This window comes from Motacilla alba, chromosome 17, assembly GCF_015832195.1.
Source record: "Motacilla alba alba isolate MOTALB_02 chromosome 17, Motacilla_alba_V1.0_pri, whole genome shotgun sequence".
Classification (NCBI taxonomy): Eukaryota; Metazoa; Chordata; class Aves; order Passeriformes; family Motacillidae; genus Motacilla; species Motacilla alba.
Window position 1 is genome coordinate 7,907,179 of NC_052032.1, and position 9,908 is coordinate 7,917,086.

The window sequence follows — 9,908 nt, forward strand, 5'->3', positions numbered from 1 at the left end:
CATCCGCCACCCTCGCTCCGCATCCCGGCTCGGGGATGGAGCAGCATCCCCGGCACGGGGGGTGGGAGCCGGGCTGGGGGACGGGGGGCCCGGGCGAAAAGAATTTCCAGAGGTTTTTCCCAGCCGAAGAGGCCAAACGGGAGCTCTGACAGCAAAATCGCATCCCGTGCGGATGGCGGCCCGAGCGGCTGCTCCAAGGTCATCGCGGGGGTTTGTGGCAGGGCTGGGAATTAAACGCATCTGTCTCAAGAGCCAGCCCTGTGTCTTTATCACCAGGGAAACAGCATCAACCTCGCTTGGAGAAAGAATAAAAATATTTCTTCCCTATTTTTTTTTTCATCTGAAGAAAAAAAAAATAGAATAATGCAAAAGACCTTTTCCATGCAAAACATCAGCTTTTGATGACATTTCTCAGATGTGTGTCAGAAAACAAGCCAAAACTCTACTAAAAATATTATCTGAGGCACCTTCCCAAGAGAAACACCTTGGGACTGATACAAAACACGCTCAGATCCTGAAGATTCAAAATGAAAGGAAATCAGAAAACAAATCCTAGAAGAAGAACGACAAGAGCAGCAACTGTACCCAATTCCCCCTCTTTCCTCTTAAAACGTTCCTTATGATTTTCGGTGGAGCAGGAAACATTTCCTTGGCAGCTGGAGTTATTCTGGCTACTGGTTATTTATCTGCAAAAGCCCTCTCCACTACAAATTCCCATTGATCCAGCATGGGGCAGAGCTGATGGCTGGAGGATTGGGATGAGGCGGAGTTTATGGCCCGAGGATGGGGATGGGGCAGTTTGTGGCCCCAGAATTAGGATGGGACAGTTTAGGGCCCGAGGATGGGGATGGGGCAGACTTTATGGCCCGAGGATGGGGATCTGATGGCCGGAGGATCGGGATGGGGCAGAGTTTATGGCCCCAGGATGGGGATGGGGCAGAGTTTGTGGCCTGAGGATTGGGATGGGGCAGAGCTGATTGGCTGGAGGATCGGGATGGGGCAGAGCTCCTGGCCCGAGGATGGGGATGGGGCAAAGTTTATGGCCCGAGGATGGGGATCTGATGGCTGGAGGATCGGGATGGGGCAGAGTTTATGGCCCCAGGATGAGGATGGGGCGGAGTTCCTGGCTCAAGGATGGGCATGGGGCAGAGTTTATGGCCCGAGGATGGGCATGGGGCAGAGTTCCTGGCCCGAGGATGGGGATCTGATGGCTGGAGGATCGGGATAGGGCAGAGTTTATGGCCCCAGGATGGGGATGGGGCAGAGCTGATGGCTGGAGGATGGGCATGGGGCAGAGTTTGTGGCCTCAGGATGGGGATGGGGCAGAGCTGATGGCCGGAGGGTGTGCTGTGGCAGCTTTGCCCCCCAGCAGCGCTTTGGGGAGGGGCGAGGAGTGGCCGCGGTGCCTCCATCGCTGCATCCCGCTCCTCTCCCCGCCGTGCCGCCGCTTCCCGGGCCGGGGGATGCTGCTGGCCCCGCTCTGCCCCCCTCGCCCGGCTCGAGCCATCCATCTTACACCGTGTAAGAGGCCTGTTGCAATTAAGTAGGCTGAAGTGCTCCTGAACTCTTTAACCTTTGCCCTGGGATTGCTCCTTTTGCCCCGGGGCTGTGGATCAGCTCCATTGCACTCTCCAAACAGCGCCTGCTACTTAGCTGACATTTCTTTCTCCTGCTGGATCCTATTAGCACCCTGAGGTTGAAAATGCTACTTTGGAGTGTTGTAAGGAATGTGATTTATACTGGAAAGCAGCGACAATCTATCTTTCCCTATACACACAGTGCACATGAGGCTGGAGAGCTAAATCCACACGGCCTGAACAAACAGCAGCCGGGATAATCGGGGAGGAGGCTGCGGGCAGGGAGAGGAGCCTGGGAGGGATGGCACTGGGGCCAGGGGACTCAGAGCTTGGGGCAGGCCATGGGGCTGGGCAGGAACCTGCTGCCCAGTGGGATCCCATCCCCACACCGGTGCAAACTGGGGCTGGATGCTGCTGGCTTCCAAACAAGGACTGGGAGCTGCCGGGGCTCTTTTCAGGGGCTCTGTTTTGGGAGCTGCCTGGGCTCTTTTCAGGGGTTCTCATTTGGGAGCTGCCTGGGCTCTTTTCAGGGGCTCTGGTTTGGGAGATGTCTGGGCTCTTTTCAGGGGTTCTGGTTTGGGAGATGTCTGGGCTGTTTCCAGGGGCTCTGGTTTGGGAGCTGCCTGGGCTCTTTTCAGGGGTTCTCATTTGGGAGGTGCCTAGGCTCTTGTCAGGGATTCTGGTTTGGGAGCTGCCTGGGCTCTCTTCAGGGGTTCTGGCTGGGGGATCCATCCTGTCCTTCTCCACTGTTGGTCCTCTGACTCCTGAGCAGGACTCGCAGTGCTTTGCCTGCATGTGAGTCCATCTCAGGGATAACACAATCTGCATGGGGAGCAGATGGAAATAAGAATGGAACGGTGCCTGAAGGAGGGCTGATTAGCCTTTATCAGATATGACACGCTAACCACCAAGGCTCCTCGCTGGAACACCGGGTTAAAATCTTTGCAGTGTCAAATTTCATCCTCCCTGAGCAAAGAGACACTTTCCATAGTGTTTGTGTGAATCTTCTGGATAAGCCCTGGAGACTGAAACCATCTCAGCTTCATCTGGGCATTAAAAGTCCCACCCACATGTTTAAAAAAAGCCCCAAACCCAGAAACGCAAAAGCTGACATTTACTCTAAAATGTCTTTTTCTTGCTGCATCGCTGCGTGGATCCCGTGTGAGCTGCTGCCTCCTCCTCCTCCTCGCCGGAGCAGGACTGGAGGCATCTCCTGGGCATTCCCACCTCTGGCCCCCCTGGAAGCACAGGGATTATTTTGCACACTCAGAAGTGTGTGCATGGGCACACACAGGACACTAGCACAGTGTTCTCTGGGAGGAAAAACCAACTAAAAAAAAAAAGAAGAAAAAGAAAAAAAAAAACCCCAACCCTAAGCAGCCTCTGTGTCAAAAGCCCTTTTATAAAAGCCTCAGTAGCTGAAGAATTGCCATTGTTTCAGTCTCCAGTGAGTGCTAGTCTTAAAATATTTCCAGCTCAGAGCAGGCTTTGACATTCTGCCCAGACCCAGGAGAGGGAACAAACACGAGTTCAGAAATGTTTCTACAAGGCGCAGATCCTTCTTCTGGGAGAGTCACATTCAGCATCTCCCATCCCGCGGCTGTGTCCCCCCAAAGTGGGGGAAACACCACAGAACACCCCTGGAAGCAGGGAGGGGGGAGCAGGGGTTGGTTTTCACATCTCTTTCGCTCAGCTTTTCCTTCCTGAGCAAAAAAACTCCATTTTTTTTTTTTTATTTTTCCCCCAGAAATGCTGCACTGCACGCTGCTCTTCCTGCTGGGATGCGGATGGCTGTGCAGACCCGACTCCCCATCCCACTGGATGCCAGCAGATGGTCCAAAAGCACAAGGCTGTGCAGACTCTGGAAATGAAAGCAGACGGAAAGCCTGCAGTGATATTCACCCCCCTTTAGCCTTTTTTTTTTTGTGTGTGTGTGGGTGCTCAGCAGTGGTGCTGGCAGGGCCAGCGTGAGGCTGGGATGGAGGAAGCTCTCAAAGCTTCACTGTTTCCACCGCTGTGGAAGGGCAGGAGGAGGATGGACAGTGGCAAATGGAACCATGGAATGGTTCAGGTTGGAAGGGACCTCAAAGATCACCTCATTCCAACCCCCTGCTCCCTGGGGCGGTGGCAGTGGGGACAAGGGACGTGTTGGGGAGTCACAGCACAGCTCCTGGGACAGTTTTTCATGCTTTGTCCCCTTTTCTCTTTCCAAAAGAAGGAGAGGAGCTGAGATAAAAGTTGCTAGAACTTCTCTCAAAAAACGTTCTGGCATAAAAATGCAGGAAGCTGCCAGAGGTTTGGAGGCTGTTGGGAATTGTGTGGATGCCCTGGGGTCTGTGGGAAGCTGGTTCCAAGGGGCTGAATGCTCCAGAGAGCACGAGCCAACCTGAGCTTATCTCAGCTCTGAGCACTCCTGACGTTGGATAAAGGGCATTGTTTACCCAAGAACAACGCGGGGTTAAAATTTAGTAAGTCCTTGTGCAACTCTTTATGGAGAGGCAGCAAGGACAAATAAACATCTCTCAAACACAGCCAGTACTCGGGCTCAGTGTTTAATTCATTCTCTGGAAATGCATCTTGTTTATAGCCATTATTGCAGGGGCTTGGAACAGCAGGGGTCTGAGCCACTCCAAACTTCAGGCAAAATAATATGATCCTCGTTTTGCTCTTGTTTGTTCCTAGGAGAGAACACAAGGTCAAATCTTCAGCTAGTACAAAGTTTGCTCTGAACTACTGAGTGGGGTTTTTTTTGTTTGTTTGTGTTTTGGTGGATTTTTTGCCCTTTTTTTTTTGTTATTGTTTTTTTTTTGTTTGTTTGTTTGTTTGGCAAAGTTCTTCCTCTGCTCTCCCTCCCTCTCCATGCCTCCCTCTCCTTCCAGCTCGCCAGCCCAGGAGGAGCCCAGGGTACCAGAGGATTTGGGTTTCCTCTTTGGGTGAAGGAATTAAGGGTGAAGGAATCAAGGGTGGCCAAAACCAGCAGCTCCAAGGCTGAATTTGGGATGTCTCCTCTCTACTCCACCCCCATGGAGAGAGCAGAGGAGCAACCACATGAGGGAGATGCAGCTCCCTCCTCCCAGGGGCTGCTGCTCTGAGAAATCCCCTGCTCCGGGAGCTGCTCCAGGCCCATCCATTCCACCGAGCTGAGCGGGAGCAGCGCCAGCTTTATTGACAGACACCCACGAACTGGGTCATGCTGCCCATTCCCCCGCCCAGCGCCGAGCTCTCCTCGTGCTCCAGGGGATTTTTGGGTGCAGGAGCTGGACACACACTGGCTGTGCTCAAACTGCCCCGGGGCAATGCTCTTCTCCTCTAGGAGGAGAGCCAGGCTGCCCTGTGCCAAGGATGGGCACGGAGAGGGCTGGGTGGAGGGAGAAGGGGGATCCTGCTCCATTTCACAGCTCCCTGGCGCTGTGGGAGCCAGGGATGTGCCTGACCTGCAGGGAGCCCCGAGCCCTCTGAGCACAAGGGATCCATTGGCAGGCAAATTTAATTTCCTTTCGGGAAGGGAACGTCAATGATCAAATGAAATGCAATTGAAAAAAAACCCCAAAAAACCAGAAAATTGGGATATTTGGTGACTACAAGGAAATGGTTTGGGATAACATGAGGTGCAGTGCAATGGGACAAAAGAGGCCAAAGCTGACCTCAAAGATGCTGCAAAAGAAGCAGAGAAAAAAATCAAGGAGGAAGACACAACTTTGAGGGGAAAATATGTGAGGCATGACACAGATAGTTTAAAAAAAAATCTTTGCCAAAGTGAAAGCCCTCAAAAGGTGGGGGATGCCATGAAGTGCAGGGACACGGACCAAAGCTTGCCCATTGAAATAGCAAAATTTTGTTTTCCTTCCAGAAAGGAAATGGAGAAATCACAGAGATCACACTGTGGGGGAGGATCTGCCTCCCTGCCTCCCTGCACCCAGCCGGGATCTCCCCTGGGAGCCACAGGAGCTGGCAGCACCAGGGTGAAGCTTCTGCTCCGTGCTGGGCACACCACGTGCATCTCACAGCATCCTCCACCCTCAGCAGCCCTGGCACGGGGTAGCCTGCATGTGGACACCTGTCTGGGGATGTTCTCCTCGTTTTGTGCATCTGGGAGGCACAGGGGCTATGTCGTGTGTGCCCGGGGACACCTCTGAGTGAGGCACACATGGGTTTGGCTGCTAAGGAGTCCAAAGGTGCCCTCCTTGGCTCAGCAGCTCCCTTCACATCTCCTGATGGAGCCTGCTAATGGAGCACCAGAGGGTTTGAGTGTCCTCTCTCCCAGATGTCTGGGTTATCCAGCCTGGAATCACACCCTGAAGCCTTCTCCTGTCCTCCCTCCCAGGTGTCTGGGTTATCCAGCCTGGAATCACATCCTGAAGCCTTCTCCTGTCCTCCCTCCCAGGTGTCTGGGTTATCCAGCCTGGATTCACACCCTGAAGCCTTCTCCTGTCCTCCCTCCCAGGTGTCTGAGTTATCCAGCCTGGATTCACACCCTGAAGCCTTCTCCTGTCCTCCCTCCCAGGTGTCTGGGTTATCCAGCCTGGATTCACACCCTGAAGCCTTCTCCTGCTCGGTGCTTTGAGCATCTCACGCCCTGGGGCCAGTCTGACTGACCTCCCTGGTTCTGCTGCAGAGAGGACGGATGCTCCTGGCATAATTTACTCTTGGATGTCCTTCAGAGGAGTGGCTGGGAGGGTGGCAGGAACAGAATGGCAAAATCCAGCAGGAAAGGGTAAGGGTTAAGGTTAGGGTTAGGATCAGAGTTAGGGTTGGCGTTAGGGTTAGGCACTGCTGTACCAGGTGATGTTTGTACCCCCAAAATCCCCAAACTCTGAATAAATAAGACTGAGGGGGGCATTAAAAACATCATCTTGGTACACAGTGTGCCTAATCCTGCACTCTGCCCCTCTCCTGCCCGCTGGTGGCAGGGCTGGGGCTGGGGGAGGATGGATGAACACCCAGAGCCAGAGCCTGGCGTGGAGGAGGATGGACAGAGGTGTGTGACGGACCGGGCAGCGTGTCCTGGCCGTGGGGAGCTCTTTGGGGACAACAGCCAGCTGTTCTGGGCGCCAGTGCCGTGTCCCTCCCCTCCGGCTGTGTTTTTGGCAGCGCTGTCCCCGCGGAGCAGCAGACCCGGAGCTCTGCGACAGCGCTTACCGGGCTGGTGACAGCCAGCACAGCCAACCCTGTGCGGAGCCAGGGGAAATAAAGCGAATTAAAGACGGGCAGAGGCTGGCACTGCCTCCTCCCGGGGCCCAGCGGAGCCCGGGGAAAGCACCGAGCCGAGTTTCGCTGCACACGGCAGGAATGAATCACGGCAGAGCTGCGAGCAGGGGGAGCGCTCCCGCCTGCTAATTAGGAAAGAATCCAATCAATTAAGTGCTCAGCCTGCAGAGGAGGGCGCACCTCTGCTGGAATACGGGCAGAGTGGGGCTGGGGGCGGCTTTGGCTGTCGGGGTCTCTGGCACAGGATGCTCCTGGAATAAAATTACTCCAGGGCACGGTCCTACCTCTCTGGTTCACTGGGATGCAGGGAATTAGGGGTGGGATGGATGCTCAGCGTGTCCCGTGTCCCCCAAGGTGTTTGGGATGCAGGGAATTAGGGGTGGGATGGATGCTCAGTGTGTCCCATGTCCCCCAAGGTGTTTGGGATGCAGGGAATTAGGGGTGGGATGGATGCTCAGTGTGTCCCATGTCCCCCAAGGTGTTTGGGATGCAGGGAATTAGGGGTGGGATGGATGCTCAGCGTGTCCCCCAGGTGTTTGGGATACAGGGAATTAGGGGTGGGATGCATGCTCAGCGTGTCCCGTGTCCCCCAGGTGTGCTGGGCTCTCTGGGGGGATGCTGGGGGTGGCTCTGAGAGGCAGAGAGGTTTCTGTGCCCCTTCTGAGGGCACGGGCAGGCTCTGTCCCTTCTCCAGGGATGGAGGGGAGGCCCTGTCCTCGTGCCAGGCCACCCTCCAGGGCAGCCCAGCACCACCACAGCACCCTGGGGACAGTCAGCGAGCGAGGCAGAGCCAAGTGCAGGAACCCCCCACCCCTTCCAGCCTGCAAACTCGGGAGAGCAGCAAAAGGAAATGAAAAGCTGACTCGATGATGGCAAGCAGGGCTCTCCCAGGGCTCATCAGGGACCTGGCTGAGGGTCCTAAACCTGTCCCCGGAGCTCCTGGCAGGCCCCTCACACGAGGCTTTTCCTGAGCATTCCTTCCTGCTCCCCCTCCGCTGATTTCAGCACTATCAAAATGTTTTCCACCAGCACCTCTCTCAATTACATGTTCTTAAAAAGTCATTAAAGAGAATTCCCCGTGAAATTATTTTGATTTCCCGCCCCTCCGTCTACTTCCAAACTAATGAGATTAATTGAAAGCTACAAACATTTTCCAAGGGCCCAAGGCAAAAGCAATGGCAAACACATGTAACTCTTCCCAAGGACTGCATCCATCCTCCCTCCTGCCTCCCAGCTCGGAGCATCCCTCCCGACATGGGGCTGCGTTTTGCAGTCTCAGAAGGTGCTCAGGTTTGGAAACCTTTGATATTTTCCCCCTCCTCCTTTGAGGAAGGAAAAAGAAAGCGCCTGAGGAATGAGAGCTGTCAGAGGCAATAATGTGAGATCTCACTTGTGGCTGGCAGGCAGAGGGGGGGTTTTGAGGGGGGTTTTTTCCTCTCTGCCGCGTGGTGTTAACTGGGGAACTCCAAACAGGGAAACGAGGAGGAATTTAGGAAAGTTTTGCCTCTTTCTCTCAGCCTCCAGGTAGGAAAAGAAAAATGAAATCCTCCAAACCCAATAAGCTGCAAAGCGAACCTGACAACTGCCCTGTTCTCCTCCCCGGTGTTTGTCTGCTCCTGCTGTTTGATTCCTTCCACCCCGGGGTAACCAACAGGACAAATCTCAGGTGTCACTCCTCTCCTGGCCCCCACGGGCTCCTCCGGGATTGATGACAGCAAACAGCCCTTCAGAGGGGGCTGGAAGTCTCGGAGTAAGGATAAATAAAGGGAGAGATTTACTCCGTGGTGGAGCAACCTGCCGGCATCACCTTCCCTCAGGTGCTGCTTTTAAACAGGGTGAAAGAAAACCTTTAAAAAAACACCAGTAGAGCCCCAAACCCTGCAGAATTCCACGGGATCCCACATATAAACACAGGCAGCAGCGAGGAAGATGGTTTTGGAACTGCAGAAAACGTTTATTAGCATGGAACTCCCCCCACCTCCAAAGCCCAGTTTGGGCAAACACAGGGCACTGGTGAGGGCAGGGGTCATTAAGGTGAAGAATGGATTTGCTCCTGTGCCATGAGGATTTTTAGCCTAACTCACCATGGAAGCATGGAATTTGGGGTGGAAAGGACCTTCAAGGTCCTCCTTTAAGGAAGGCACACCTTCTGCTAGCCCAGGTGGCTCCAAGCCCCATCCAGCCTGGCCTTGGACACTTCCAGGGGCTCAGAGGTGCTTCCAACCTCTCTCCTGGCAGGACAAGGATGGATTTCCACAGGAGCAGAGGGAAGATGCTGTGAGATGCCCATGGAGGTGAATCACCCCCTTGGAAGGGGGCCTGGAGGGTGCCCAGGAGAGCGAGGATCCTCCCAGCAGCCAGCAGGAGACCAGGGTGGCCGAGGGACAGCCAGCACAACAGCCTGGCCAAGAGTGACTGCGGCGGATCCCGTCCCCAGCACCCCCTGACAAGCTAAAAACCTCCAGTTTATTAAAGACACATTCCTACCCTAATAAAAGGCGAGTTGTCTGGTGGCAGGGAGGCTGCAGGATGTTATGGTTGGAATGTTCCTCGGCCCTTGTGTCATTAAGAGCCTCACCAGCTGTGCATCTGCGAGGAGCTGGTTTTTCCCCCCTCCACGAAGGCAGAGTCGATGTTTTCTGTGATCTCCATGATGTCACCAGCTCCCCTTTGATGTGTGCAAGCCAGGGGCCTCCAAGGCTCGCGGCTCTGGGGGCAAATTTGTCTGAGCAGCGCTTGGGACACGGCCCCGTGGGACAGAGGAAGGATTAATGGCTGCAGGGAAGAGGCTGATCCCTGCGTCCCTGTATCCATGTTCATTGGTGCCCTGGGGCTGTGGGGAGCCAAGGGCAATAATAAAATTTAAAATAAATAATAATAATAATAATAATGATAATAATGATAATAATAGTAGGAAGGAAAAGGAGAAGAAGGAGAAGAAGGGAGGAGGAGAAGAAGGAGAAGAAGAAGAAGAAGAAGCAAAAGAAGGAGAAGGAGAAGAAGAAGCAAAGGAGGGAGAAGGAGAAGAAGGAGAAGAAGGAGAAGAAGGAGAAGAAAGAGAAGAAGGAGAAGAAGAAGAAGGAGAAGAAGCAGAGGAAATCACTTCCATGAAGTTTTCAATAA